General features: G+C 41.0%; 1 protein-coding gene across 7 annotated transcripts in view; it reads left to right on the plus strand.

Moving 5' to 3' along the window:
• The window catches only part of RBM47 (RNA binding motif protein 47), a 173,199-nt gene that overhangs the window by 127,234 nt on the left and 30,378 nt on the right, over window positions 1–15,587 (plus strand). Inside the window, exon 1 of one of the 7 annotated variants that reach the window (XM_082256129.1) lies at window positions 9,102–9,218. The exons of 5 other annotated variants lie outside the window; for them this stretch is intronic. The gene's annotated coding sequence lies outside the window, so the exon portion shown is untranslated. Of the gene's footprint in view, window positions 1–9,101; window positions 9,246–15,587 lie in introns of those variants that run through there. One more of the 7 variants, XM_082256130.1, reaches the window with a different exon arrangement.

The raw sequence follows: 15,587 nt of genomic DNA on the forward strand, positions 1-15,587 counted from the left end.
CATGCTGGTAGGTTAATATGCCCTAGTATGTGTGTACAAATTGGCTATGCACATACAAGGTTGTTGCTAAAAAAATCATGGGGCCCCGCAAGCTTACGTGACAGGGCACCCCCACCTAATTACAAAAATTACAATTTTTTGAAATTATTTTCCAATTTGTTTCACAATTACATTTTTTTTTTCCAATTTATTTTCTACATTGTTAAAATTATTTTTTACATTTTTTTTTTTTTTTTACAATGCTGTTGAAGCAGGGGGCTTAGATGAAATATTAGAGGTCTAAACAGACCCCTGACATCTCACCTTTGAGACAGAGAAAGGATTTAAGGACACAGATTCTTCAGTTCCTTTCTCTGTATCCTCAGCTGCACTGAAGATGAATTACCAGGAGACAGAGGCTCCTGTTCATTCATAAACTGAAGCAAACAGTTTACTATGCTTAGTTATTATCAATGGACACAGGAGTCCAATTCAGAAAAGGAAGGGGCTGGTAAATGACATATTTACTGGCACTTCCCCCAGTCTCCATCCACCTGTGTACTGGCAGCGCCTGGTGGGAGAGGAAAGCCAGCAGCGCTGTAGGGGGGGGGGGGCTGAGCACACAAAGGGAATTAAGGGGGGGCCCTGGGCACACAAAGGGAATTAAATGTAGGGCAGCCCAGGGAGGGGGTCGGTTCAGCAGTACGGGCGGACAATTGCAGAACGATACACTGTGTCTCTCCCTCCAGCAGCTGAAAGCCAGCGGACACAGCTTTTAGCTGTTGGAAGGGGGAGGCACAGACACAGTGCTTCATTCTGTAATTGTCCTCCCGTCCTGCTGCACCAATCCCCCTGCTGTCCGGGCCCCCCTGTGTGCCCTGGCCCCCTACAGGAGGCCCGATGGTACCCTGTGCACATATGTTATCACATTTTGTATGCTGTTCCCAAGCAGAATTATTGGGGAGGGCTGAGGAAAGACCTGGAGGCATACCCATTAAAAACCTTGCAAAGAAACGTCTTTGGAGACTGGCATGAGTGCCCAGAGAGCTGGCCCATAGTATTACCAAGAGTCAGATACAACTGAACAAATATAGACGAGGCAGACCCAAAAACATAGGTTCTTTGTGCTGATCCTGCTTCTCAAGTCCATTTTTTTTCAGTCAGGATGTTAATTTAAACCAGCAAATAAAACGAATTGAGGTTGTTTTGAATTTCAATTAAAGCTGAACTGGAGTAGCTAAGCTGGTTGTTATGTGAAGCAGTGTCAGTTGTGCTCTACCTTCTTTTCAACAGGTGAAGTGTCATGGTACCTAGGTGTATGCTGGGCACCAGAGCTGTCCTACCAAGGTGAGGCCGGGATTGACAAAAACACACACAAGGGTGGAACAAAGTAAACAGCAACAAATTGAATACACATTACTGACTGAAAATTCCACTGTGCTAATAGCAATGTTAAACCTAAAAACAAAAATGTAACATATTGCATTCTAATCTTTACGAATCCTTGAACATTAGTTTTCCTTTTTTTTTTCTCTCTTAAAATTTTAACCGGGTGATTAGGCCAATAAAACACATCCTTTTTTAGGGAGTCTCCAATCTGAATGGTACAAAAATGGAAATTTAAGTTTTTGCTAAGAGGTCCAGCTACAATTTTATTCCAATAAAAGTCAGGGGACAGTTCTAAAATTAGCCATGGCTTTTCAGGGGTCCAAGAGCACTCCCTTCATTAGAGCTTGATTGACAACAATGTGAATAGACTATAAGTGAACTGGACCTTTATTATTATTATTTTTTCCAGTGTGATTGCAAGCACAGGCCTCGTCAGCAGCTGGTTTGGGAGCCAGATTATGTACATCAGCATCAATATTTTAGGATAGCAATACCACTGATATAACCCTATGGGTCCAGCGCTATTTTTCCACTTTCCTCAATCTGGATGGAGGAGCAAAGGAGACACCATGGACAGCACCATCATCAGTCTGGGATGAGGGTAGTGTTATGTGCACCAACAGATTTACATGTACTGTACATAATTGAGTAATTAATTAAAGTTGAACTGAAGCTAACACTTTTTAAATCTGAATTACAGATATGGATAGTTGTGCATAGTTACACAGGTACAGCTACTGCAGTGACCGGCCAGGTATGGTCTAAGCTGGACCAATGTAACTATGCAAAAAATATCCATACCTGGAATTAGCTTTAAGAAGTTAAAGCACCAGGTGTTTTCCTTTTGGCATAAAGATGTTACATAGATGAATAAAATCTTTCCAAAGTGTTACCTGGTTTGTCTCAACCCTCTAAATGCCACTTTTTCTGGACAGCTTGGTCTGTTAAAGAAAATTGAAAAATAACAGATTTACTGGCCAAACCATCAGGTGAAAATAGAGGAAAAAATAAATAAAAAAAAAGAAAACAAATGCAGCCACCACATCTAAGAATTGTTAAGCTGCAATATAATGAATTTTTGTTTTTGGGTTTAATACCACTTTAAACATAAAATATATAATGCAGACACGTAAAGCAGGCAATAGATGATGCATTTTTTATTCAACCTGAAGGGCAAAAAACATGTCCATTCCCCCATTGACACACTCAGTGTTGATGGTGGAATCCCTCCCACAGAGCTATTGTATTCTGACAGTGGGGAGAGATTCCAACTGTCAGAATAATACACCTATCAGTGCTGCCAGCTATAGCTAGGAGCACTGAATGAGTGAAAAAAAAAAAGACAGGCTGCCCATAGATGGATCGAAATTGGGCTGCAATGGCCAAATTCTGATCCATCGATGGCCAACCTAAAAAGGAGCTACTAGTGCTCTGTCTTGACTACTACATGTGTAAAGGTTTTAAAAATGTATGGAAAAGTTTACACAAAATAAGATAATCAATGATATTTTTGGGTAGGAAGTCCAATGTGTGCTTGAAATAATAACTCTGTTTTGTAAACTTGGTTTTAAATACCCTCCGTTCCAATAATCCACTGAAACCTTTCTGTGACTGAAATGTATCTGTGTTTGTGAAACCTTTTTAGATAAATCAGTTTGTAAAAGTTTTTAATTTGGGTTTAGTTAACTATTAAGCCAGCTATAGGCATAACATAATGGCTAGATGATGATGATGATAATGATGGTGCAAGCATGCATGATATCCCAAGTTCCTCCTTTGGACTTTATTTTTATTTTTTTTTGTAAGGATTTTACTAGAGATTTAATCAACTGGTATAATGTGTTATTGCAGGGGAGTTTCCTATAAGGTGTCCTACACCATTCAGGGCCCTGCCATGTATAATCAAAGAGAAATAAAATTATAGAAAAAAGTATACAACTTTTTCACTTAAAGGTATTACAAACTTTTCTATCTGCACTCTTGGCTATAGAAATGGACCCTGACATTAATAAAAGTAGAAAGTCCAAAGCTAGTGGTAGCAGGGAGCTGGACACAGGTTTTTTTTTTTTTTTTATCAAAATGTGGAGTCATTATTTAAGCCATATATTCATCACAAAGATGGGATCCCAAGGAGAGGACATTTACCCAAGTTGAGAAGTCCAAGTGTATTAGGTCAATGAGAGTGCTAAAAAAAATCGTTAGGAGTCTAAAGTCTGTATTGTTCAACTGGTTAGAACAAGCAAAAGGACAGAAAATGTGTTTCTGGGGGGGGGTTATGTTATGTAGTGCTCACCTCTGAAGGGACCACTGGAAGTAGACAGGTTCTCCCTAGATAGTACATAGGTTACCAGTCTCACTAGCTCAGTCCCCCGCACCTCCTCAATTACCCAATCTAACAGCTAGCAGGGATCTTCTCCCTCTCCCCTCCCCCCACTGGCTAGCTGTCACAATAGAAAAAAATTAAAAAAAACGTGGCTTCACCACATCACTTACTCACAGTATCCTGTGAAAGGAAACTACAAGGTCCGGCAACCTTTGCAGCTGTCGGCTTGTAGTTTTCAATGAGCTACCTCAGCTCTGTGGAGGGCCAAGGTAGTCCAATCTCTCTTCCTGTCTCTGTCAGATTGTATCTGCCTGCCTGTATACAATGTACGAGCACACAGATACACTGGCAGATCTGTTGGAGACCTGTATGGCACTGGCAATCTGCTGGTGCAATGCTTTACAGGCTCCAAAAAAAAAAAAAATAATAATGATAATAAATGTCATTTTTTTTTTACCTGCGAAAATATGTGTATTTATTATTTTTTTCTAAAAAGTGAACTTATCCTATAAGTGAAATGGTCTGACAAGGAAATATCTTGTTGACCATAGCCCCCAATCAGTTTCAGATATTTATGAGTGCAATTAGATGTGTGCATGGGAAGTTTTGTCATTGACACTGGTGAACACTACGGACATGTTACGGTGGTGCACACAAGCTAAAAGGATCATTTTCTATTCTGTTAAGAAATGGGTACAATTACCATCAGTTGCAGAGAACTTCCAGTACGAGTGAAATCGCTACAAATGATAAGCATTCCACTATATATCAGGGGCGTAACTACAGGGGTTGCAATTGCAACCGGGCCCCATGCTCCAGGGGGCCTGTACAGCTCCCCTGTACACTTGGATAGGAGGGTCGGTGGGGTCAGCATGTAGAGAAATCACTGTCCTCCTTTTTCCTCCTGTAGCTTCAAGAGAAAAATGGAGGAGATTGGTTCCTCTGTATGCTGCCCCCCCCCACTCCTCCTATCCAGTTCACTTGTGTTCTGCTGTCTCTGGGCCCCTGTGTGCTCCCCTGGTCCCCCCCCCCCGTGCTCCCTCCCCTCTCCTGCCGGCTGCTGCAGGGGATGTGTGACAATAGAGAACCAGGGAGGGGTCGGTAAATATGTCCCCCCCTTCATGGTTTCTTGCACTGGGGCCCTGAAGGTTCTAGTAAACTAGATTTGAGATTGCCTTGCATATATTATATGTTCACATTTTCAAATTTAGACTTATGGCTGATGTTAGACAGGTGATTTTCTAGCAGAGAATGATTGGGGCTACAAATGGTTAATGCCAGTGATGCGTTTTAATTGCTAGAGTCGCTTACAATATGTCTACAGCATTGGGTTATATTCTGCTGTAAATCACTCTCCCTCTGCAATTCGAGTAACATTCCATAGAGATGCATTAACAGCTATTGCTGCTAGTGATTTTGTTGCTGACACAAATTGCCTCAAATGTGACAAATCTTTTTTAAAAAATTAGGGATTCCATTGAAAATAATTTCTTAGGAAGAAATCATTATACAAAAATGAAGGGGTAATCGTGGCGCATAATTTCACCCCTCTGGCATCAACCTTTGGGGTGATCTTCCCACCTTCAATTAACATGGGCTTTACCTGCTAATGATGATAAAATAATAAAAAAGAAAGAGTCCACAACTTTACTATCAGTTCCTGCTATCATTGATGTTTATTTTTGCTGGACTGCAAGCTATCAATCATATTAGGGTCACACCTCTTTTCCTTTCTCCCGCTGGTTGGCTGCTCTGCCCGCTGAACTGACAAATTGCAGCCTGGCAGTGAGAGTTTCAGTTAGGATTTCTTTTTTTCTCATCTCTCTTTTGCTGTTTTGTGTAGGTGTGCTGTTTACTTTGCCTAAGCGTGTCTAAGGACCACACCGTTGTTATGTACTGATTAGCTTTTATTATAGACAGCCAGTGTTCTTCCCACCCTCTATGAGATTAGGTCTTCTGTTTATTTTATGTTACAGTACATGCAATGGATTTGTGTACAATATACAAGCAGCATTTGATCAACCATTTTCTAGTTCATAAATGGTATTAGATAAACTAGGGTAAAAAAAGGAGAGCAGCAGCTGCCATAATGTATACAGGCACTATCTTGCCCATTCATTGTTCATTATCCTACGAAATAGAAGTATTACAATGTAAAAGCAAATCTAAAAGAAATAAAATAAAATAACAAAAAAAAAGCAGTACATATCTGCCATACATGCACATTTTTCTGTGATTTAGCCCTTTGACTTGTTGCTGTCAACCATGTGCATTTATATAGCAGCATGGCAGAACGGCGAGCTGCCACATACTATTTAGGTACAGCTGATGTCTCTGTTTTTTGCTGGTAGTGCGTTCACTCAGAGCCCCTAGCACTGTGGTCACGCTGTCACCAAGAGTTCCTAGTCACTGTTCGCAATCAATAGATGGTAGGATGGGCTCCTGATTACGTGATCTTTGTGACAGCCAATCATAGTGATCACGTGTTGAGGAAGTCCAGGAAACACCTCTGGCTTTAAGAAGGGGTAGTTGCTAGTTTTAGGTTAGGGTCAAGTATTGGGGGGTATAAGGGAAAAGGAAACCCATAATGGGAAAACCATGAAGGCTGCCAATGCTCAACATCCCACTTGAAAATGTCAAATATTTTTTCGTGTTACCACCTAACCAAAAACAAAACTCCTACAACCTACACAGTGTTAAATAATGGCCTGATATGCATTCTCGCATAAACAGTAATAATATTCCCCAGAAAGTGCAGCGCAATCAACAATCAAATGTACCTTCCAATAAAATGTGGACAAAAAACTCCTGAAATATGCATTAATGTGCATAAAAATAATATAAACTATGTATGCAATAATGCAACCTATAATAAACTAATACCCTGAATATTCCAAATAAAGGTGCATCAAAGGCAATGTGCAAAAATGAATGACATGCAATAATGAGATCAGGGCCCTCTGATTCCTCTTGTACCAAATTGTACAGTAACTGTACTGTCTGCCTTCATTCTGTAAAGCGCAAACTGTTGACACTATATAAATCCTGTATAATAATAATAACAAGCATAAATATCATAAAACAGTGGCTCTGCCCACCTTCAATATCCCAAACTGTACTTAATTACTATTACTATAATTACTATATTACTATAATCTAAGTAAAAGCAGTGGAGTTGCTATGAGGTTGCAAGTGGTTCAGGCCAAACCCAGGCGATACCTGCCACAGGGGTGACACTATCAAGTAGGATGTGATATCTGACCACGATCGTGTCACCCCTATTTGTGACAGAGCACAGACTGCCCCAAAACTAGACAGGAGAGAGCCCATTGGGGGTGAGAGGGGTGAGACAGGAGAGAGCCTGATGGAGGGGTTGAAACAGGAGAGAGCTCGTGGGGGGGGGGGGGGTTAATATGGGAGAGAGCCCAAAGGGAGATGGGGGTTGACACCATGTTTCACCGCACCAGGTGACACCAACCCTAGTGACACCACTGAATAGAAGTGCATCCAATACTATGTGTTGAGAAGTCCAACTTGAATCAATCATGCATATTCCATATGTACTCAATATCCAAAAAAGTGTTTAAGGCCTAATTCACACATGCGGTTACAGACAAAATGGCATTGGGTCCCCTAAAATCCATACCAGACCATACACTTTTTCGAGCATGCAGTTTGGCAGGCCAGGAAAGGGGAGGGGGCGAGCGAGTGACCCCCCCTCATGAACCATAGCGGGCCACATACTCTCAACATGGGGGGTGCTTTGAGGCAAGGTGGCTTTTGTTTTTTTTTTTTTTACATTCACCTGTCATCGGTTCTTAAGGATGCGGCGGCTAGCTTGCCCGCCCAATGCTTAAAGGAGAAGTACAGCCAAAGCTTGTTTGTCTTTACTTATCCTATGGATCACAGGAGTGCAGTTCATTTTGCACTCCTGTGACCTGTTTTCAGCAGAAAAGTCAGCTGAAGTCCGCTCTCTGCTGACATCACAGAGTCGGTCCAGGCTCGGCATCAGCATGACCACAGAGTCTGGATCCACCTAGATACCTGGACTGACACCTTACTCAGCCTCTCAGCGAGCCGCTGAGAGCCTGAGCCGGCCGCTCCTGCCCCCTCCACAGCTCAGTGCTCCAGTGAGAGAGGAGGGAGAAGAGCAGAGAGCTGCTGACTGACATGGAGCTGTGAGAGCTGTGAGACTCTGCTAATGAAGCTGTCAGAACCAAGCGATCAGCGATGTTCAATCGCCCGGTTCTCAGTGTAGAGATGCCAGGAGACAGATGCAGCATCGGACCGAGGCTGCATCCACCTGGGTAAGTGTAAATTTAAAAAAAAAACCCATACATCTCTTTTGACAACCAGCTATTCTTCAAACAAAATTGGAATCGGAATCGGTCTTTAGTCATTTTTCGGCCAATCCGAATTGTACATGTCTACCCCTAATTTCCTCTCCCTCTCCCCTGCCTAGTGCTTTCTTTTGGCTAAACAAAAATGCCTGAATGCTTGTAAAAAAGCTACAAAAACACTTGGAAAAACTCTAATAAATCGCTATGTGTGAATGGAGCCTATAAGTCAAGTGAAATGGATAGGTTAGAGGTCAAGGAGATGCCTGTGTATACTTATCACTTGTTTTTGGTCCCACATTAGAAATGATGTTCCTATAGCTAGTAAAGGTCAGTATCGGGTGTAACAATAAAAACTTGCAAGGGTAATCATTCATACATTAACAGTCTGATCCCACTGAGGGCACGTTATCTGCAGAGGGCTCAATAAACTGGTACCTTTGGCTCCCCGAGGTCTCTTAGCCTTTGGTGCTAGCAGGTGCCAATATTGACCTCCTTCTCTTTATGGCTGTATTTTGTAATGCAATGTGATTTTGCAAATATTATAGTTGTCCATCCTTGCCAGAAAGTCTTCAGTATGAAAATATTAGAGGAAGAACTGACATTGAATATACCTTAGATTTCAGCACACGAGAAATAGCTTTGGATACTCTTTTCGTAGTCCAAATTCATTTTTTTTTCTTCCATTTCCCAGTTCTCTCCATTCTTTATCAGATCACTGTACTGCCAAGCAATCCTGCACTTTATCTAATCTGCTAGGTAACACTGTTTGCACAACGCCTTGTTCTAGGGCGAAGTTGTTTGTACCTAAATCACTCCGTAATGGCCACTTATTATTCTGCCTTTAAAGGGCAATATGTATACGAAATCCCAAACTGTGAAATTTCATGCCCGCGATGTGATTTACTTTTTTCTACTTAAATTCCAAGACCAAAACCTTATGTCCCTGATAATGTTTAATGTGCTTTTGAAGTGTACTGCTAATAAGAAACGTTAAGCCTGCCCCCTCCCTATCAGCTCCACCCACACAGGCTAATTACAGGTGCCCTGAGCAAATACCTTCCAAGGAATGTAAATGATCCTTTGCTGCTGCCCAATAAACATATGCATGAGCCACAGACCTTGTGACTGCCAGTGAGTCCTCCACCAAAGGTGCATTGTACTACCGACCTGTCAGCAAGGCTTGAGAGGTATGGGAATGCTTTGTACATTAGAAGGTGTGTTGCTTTACAAAACCGCTTCCTTCACTACAGCCTTCAATTTTAACTTTTTAACTGATGTTGTTGTTTTTGTTATTATTGGCAGTGGGGTATTTTTTTTACCCTAGATTTAATTTTGACTTAACGGAAGATTGGCATTTATGTATGGTTTTAATAGTATTGATACAGATATAGTGAGATACATTATTACTGTTGTTGTTTTAACATGGAATGTTAATTAACGTTTTGTCATTTATTTACAACTTTGAACAATTTTTTTACAAATTTTAGTAGACCGTATCCAGACGTATTTTTAAGAAAATGTTTTACGTGTAAACTATTTTTCATTTCACAGTATTGTTACTAAACAGGATTTTTATGGTGTCAACAGGGTGTGCAATGCTTTACAATACAGATAATGATAAGAAGGTTAGGGGGACCTGCTCATGTGAGCTTACAATCTAAAGGGAAGGGACACTGCAATTTTCCATGTCTTACTGTGGTATTTTCTCTGTGCTGATGCTGTAAAGACACCATTATCTATGATCAACCAATGTGCAGATCCCTGGTAGTGGTGGTGGCACTATGTGAGCCAACATATTCAGTGCAAGCTGGGACTTGTAGTTCTACAGGTGCTGTACAACCAGAACTTGAAGTTATGATTGTGTTGCAATTTAATTTATATTGAAGTTATGATAGTGTTGCAATTTAATTTATATGTATAGTCTCTTGTGGTTTTTAACCTATCAAGAGAATAGATTTTTTTTTTTTTGCTGTGATATAAAAGCCTTTCCTAATATAGGTTAACATTACATAAAGCATAGCAACATTGTTACATACATTATTTTTAGAAACCATTATGCATAAAGGTTACTGAAACTGACTTTATTATCTTAGTTTCTGTAATTGATTGGTAAGTTGCTAGGCAGGTAAAATGCTAATAGCCAGGGATAATGAAAGAGACAGGTGTTCTGTAATTTAGCAGGTGCTGAATGTGCAGTGTATACTTTCCTTAGAAATCTGTACTTGGTGTATGTCCCAAGAAGTAAATGTTCTTTTTAATGTTTTTTTATTTTGGATAACGTTTGTATATGGGGCCAAAATCGTGCTGGAATACTTTTCCAAAATTGCACTGTGCTGAATTGCATTGATGTGAATGGGCTGCCTAAACATGATGGTGCTGGCACAGCGCAATCAGGCTCCATTCACACCTGAGCGTATTGGTTTTGGGCGTTTTTTTGGGCATTTTTTCAGGTGTTTTTTTAGGCGTTTTTTGCAGGTGTTTGAAGGCAGGCATTGACATCTAACAAAAACGCTTGTTATCTGTCAAAAAAGAAGCTCATGTACTTTTTGAGCTTCAAGCGTTTTCCTTCAGGCGGCAAAATGCTCATATGTGAACAGGGGCCATTGAAATGAATGGGATTTTGCTTGTTGGGCGTTTTGGGACTTCAGAGATGAGCGTTTTACGAGCTGAAAAACGCTCAGGTGTGAGCAGAGCCTCAGGGAATTTATTTCTTATTTTATTATTATCATTTATTGTAATTCACAAAGTGTTTGCATCCAAATAATGGGTGTCTTGAGCCCAAGAAATATGCTAAATTGCATTATTTACTAAATCCATAGGTGATGATACATTTGGGAGGGACGTTTGTGTGCTTGATTTCTTCACCTTCAGGCACCACAATTTTGGCCAAATGTTCTTCATTAAAATTATGGAAAAAGGAGGAGCAGCAAGAACTTTTTAATAATACTTATTTTAGAGGAAATAATCACAATCCAAAAATAAAAATTTGTATACTATCTGGTCAACAACTCATTCTGAGACTGGGCTTTTGCTGTAGTCATTGACACAACATCAAAAATGGACACCCCAGGAAACTGACTGCAATTCATTCATTGTTAATTTAGTAGAAAATCCAAAATTGTTATATAAGTACACATTTCCCTGTGTAGTGCATCGTGAACAAGTGTTGTGATATTTTACAGAATCACTAGTTTGGTATGTGTAGGTTATTGTGGTCTACATCTGCATTTTTCTCAGGTTTTTCCCAAATGACCACCTAGGTATGAATAGAAAAAGCAGTTTGGTGGAACAGGTTAGCCAGGTACCTGTAACTCGTGAGACATGTTTGTCTTTGGCGTTGTTTTTACATGCTGTTGCACTTTATGACAGATAAGATAATGAAGCTGATAAGAGGGCTGTCTAATCTGAGGTGGAGTAAACGTTCTAATCTTCTAATTAGTTTCAATTCTGCCTTCATTTGATTAAATCCATTCAGTGGTAAACAGTCTGAGATTTTCTGTAGGGTTACTGGTAGGAGGGCTCGTGTTCGTAGAGAGCTCCTATACCTGTTTTCATTCAAGGGGTTAAGTGGGACAATGTATGAATTGTTCTCAAGTCAAATCCCATTATATGGCTCCCCTGACTCTGCCCTTCTAGACTGTTAGTTGTTTGTTGTCGTCTCACTCTTTCAACTTCACAGCAGGTTGGACATTTTTATTTTTGAAGACTGTTCTGCTAGGAATGGTGGAAGCTGTGCTGTCCTCACACATGTGCCTAGCTGGCACATACTGGATATTGGCACCTGACCATTAGCAGTTTGAGCCTCAGGAAACATTTTAGGTCATACAAGAACAGTTTAATTTGACTTTTTTCCTGCACCAACCCCTTGTCTGCACTCTTCAAAGAATCAGTGTCTAGGGGGTGGCATTGATGGCTACAACATCAACTGCTACTGCATCTAATATTTACTACAGTTTTGTGCAACTATACACTCTGGGGTTGATTTACTAAAACTAGAGAGTGCAAAATTTGGAACAGCTGTGCATGGTAGCCAATCAGCTTCTAACTTCAGTGTATTAAGTAAGGCCCCTTTCACACATGCTGTACGTTTGTCATCCATCCGTTGACGGATGAAAAACGGACATCAATGTATCTCTATATAAAAACGGATGACAACGGATGATCATCCATTAACATCCGTTTTCATACTCTTCCGTCAATGTCCGTTTTTTTTGAACGGATGAATGCCCTATTTTTCATCTGTCAAAAAAAACGTATCGGACGAAAAACGGATGACAACGGATGAAAAACGGATGAAAACTGATGACAACGGATGAAAACTGATGACAACGGATGAAAACTGATGACAACGGATGAAAACTGATGAAAAACGGATGAAAACTGATGACAACGGATGAAAACTGATGACAACGGATGAAAACAGATGACCACGGATGAAAACAGATGACCACGGATGAAAACTGATGAAAAACAGATGAAAACTGATGAAAAACAGATGAAAACTGATGACAACGGATGAAAACAGATGAAAAATGGATGACAACGGATGAAAAACGGATGAAAAACGGATAACAACTGACGAAAAACGGATGAAAAACGGATGACAACTGACGAAAAACGGATGAAAAACGGATGAAAAATGGATGAAAAACGGATGAAAAACTGATACATTTTGACGTGACTGAACTGATGAACTGAACGGACCGTATGTGTGAAAGGGGCCTAAAGCTTTGACAATAAAACCTGGAAGCTGATTGGCTTCTCCCCAGAGCTGCACCAGATTGTGCACTCTCCAGCCATAGTAAATCAAATCCTTTGGGTTAAAAAAAAAATCAGAATTTTAAGAAGGTGCATAGAGTACTCACTCTGAAACCCTTAAAGGGGTTGTAAAGTCAGAAGGTTATTTATCTTAATGCATTCTATGCATTGGGATAAAAAGCCTTCTGCGTGCAGCAGCCCCTCTAGCATTTACCTGAGGCCCCTCTCTGTCCAGAGATGTCCACGAGTGTCATCCGAGATTCCCCCTCCTGACTGGCTGAGACACAGCAGCGGCGTCATTGGCTGCTGCTGCTGTCAATCAAAGTCAGGTAACCAATCAGGAGTGTTAGGGGGCAGGGCCAGGTTAGGGCTCCATGTCTGAATGGACACAGGCAGCTGTGACCATGTGAAGAGGAGGATCCAGGCCACTCTGTGCAAAACCAACTGCACAGAGGAGGTAAGTATATTATGTTTGTTATTTTTATAAGAAATAAAAAAGAGATTTTACAATCACTGTAAGCAGACATGAGCATCCATTATGTAGTACATTCTGGTTCCAGCCTGCATTATAAGCAGGGTGACACCAGTTTCACCTTGTTTTAAACAGCAGATGTCTTCTCAGAGGATCATTGAAACGTCTCCTGTGGTGTTCTGATATGACTGTCCACGACGTGGTACAATTGTTACATAATTCTGTTTAACTGATATGATTTCATACATGTGACCCGCTTAGCTGATTGTCATCTGTTACATACATTTTCCAATAGAAAAGCTGAGGATGATAGTTTATTTATACAAAACAGCAGCATTCTCTAGGGGATAAGGGTATTGGCTAAAGCCTAGTATACACCACTAGTTTTGAACTGGAAAAAAAACCTGACAGCTACGATTGGAACCACTGTACTAACAATCCAATGCTAGTACAGTGATCTCCCCTACTGTTCTACTGTGTTCTGATGGGGATGGCCCTGCTAGAACACTCTGGTCAGCGCTCTCAGCTATTGGCCGGGGGCCAGTAGGCTGCTGATTTTCCAGCATGCTCGTCCAGCTTCTGTCGGACCACCTGCCATACACATGGGCCAAATGTTGGCTGGTTTTTATTGAACCAGCCAATGTCCCCCAACATTTGGCCTGAGTGTCTAGACTTAAGTTCTATTTTTTAATTAGTAGTTAATTTGCTTCAGGCACTGTCAAACTAAAGTTGTCCAAAGATAGATCTAAATTCAGGCACCAAGGACTGGCTGAATTCCGATCCATGTGTGGCCACTCTTGGTCCACAGAAGTCAATGTAACAATTGACTGACTTCTGTCGAACAGACTTGTTGGAACCTTTTTCTAGATCGGAGAGTTCCCATTGTCAGAATACAGTGTCCCAGCAGGAGGATTCCTCTATCCACCTTGATTATGTGGATGGAGAAATCGGTGTGTTTTTTTTCCTTTCAGCCCTCTGGCTGAGCGAAAAAAAATGTTTTATCTATGGCCATTGCCTCCTGCAGCTGCCAATCAAAGTAAGTTAGCCAATCAGGAGAGAGAGGGAATGGGGCCGAACCACAGCTCCATGTCTGAATGGACACACCGAGCTGCAGCTCGGCTCAGGTGCCCCATAGCAAGCAAGCTCGTCATGAGGAAGGGGCTAGGAAGCAACTAAGAGGAACCCAAGAAAAGGAGGATTCGGGCTGCCCTGTGCAAAACCAACTGCATAAAGAAGGTAAGTATAACATGTTTGTTATTTAAAAAAAAAAAAAAAAATAGACTTTGTAATCGCTTTAAGTTTGTGCAGAGCTCCCCAAAAACCTCAAAAACTGGAACATTGTGAGATGCAGATATTAACCACTTCCTGTGTTCAACATCTCTGTCCACCTCCACTGACACCTTGCTATTGCCTTCTAACTGTGTTGGGTATCCTCACCAACGGTGCCTCAGTTGGGAGGAGCAGGAGAGCAGAGCTTATTGACCTGGCAGCTGTCTCCATGTTGAAGGGCCTTAGTATTCTCTCGGTCAATCTGCAGAAATTCTGACCACCTGGTGATGTCTTCACTACACTGGAGGTGAAGATTTTATCTTCTTTATTGTCAATGGTGATTTGCTAAGAATTTAAAGTAAATTAGATTGTCACAAATATTTGATAGTGGTTTGTCATTACTAAAGCCTGGTACATACAGGCAATTTTTTGTTCAACCCAGCGGGCTGAATGAAAAAAGTAACTGAGGAGCTAGCGAGGTGCACGCTGTACTAACTATACAGTGTTAGTACAGCGATCCTCCCGATGAGCTATTGTGTTCTGACAGTACCTCCCTGACTGAACACACCGTTCATCCCTCGCAGCCATTGGCTGCAAACACTGATCAGGTGCTTATTGGTAGCTGTTTTTCCAGCATGGATATTTGGCCAGCTTCTATCGGACAGGTTGCTGTACACATGGGCTAAATATCGGCTGGTTTCTGTTGAACTGGCCAATACCGGTTGATATTCAGCCAGTGTGTACCAGGCTTTAACCACTTCTGGACCGGAAGAATTTGCCCCCTTAATGACAAGGCCATTTTTTGCGATACGGCACTGCATTAATTTAACCGACAATTGCGCGGTCGCGTAACACTGTTCCCAAATACAATTGATGTACTTCTTTTCCCACAAATAGAGCTTTCTTTTGGGGGTAGTTGATCACCTCTGCAATTTTTATTTTTTGCGCTATAAACCTAAAAATAGTGACAATGCTGAAAAAAAAAAACAATGTTTTTCACATTCTGCTATATAACATTCCCAAAAAAAAAAAAAAGTAAAAATAAAAGTTTTTTTAA

The sequence above is a fragment of the Pelophylax lessonae genome (assembly GCF_965119305.1).
Source record: "Pelophylax lessonae genome assembly, chromosome: 1".
In the NCBI taxonomy this organism is placed as follows: Eukaryota; Metazoa; Chordata; class Amphibia; order Anura; family Ranidae; genus Pelophylax; species Pelophylax lessonae.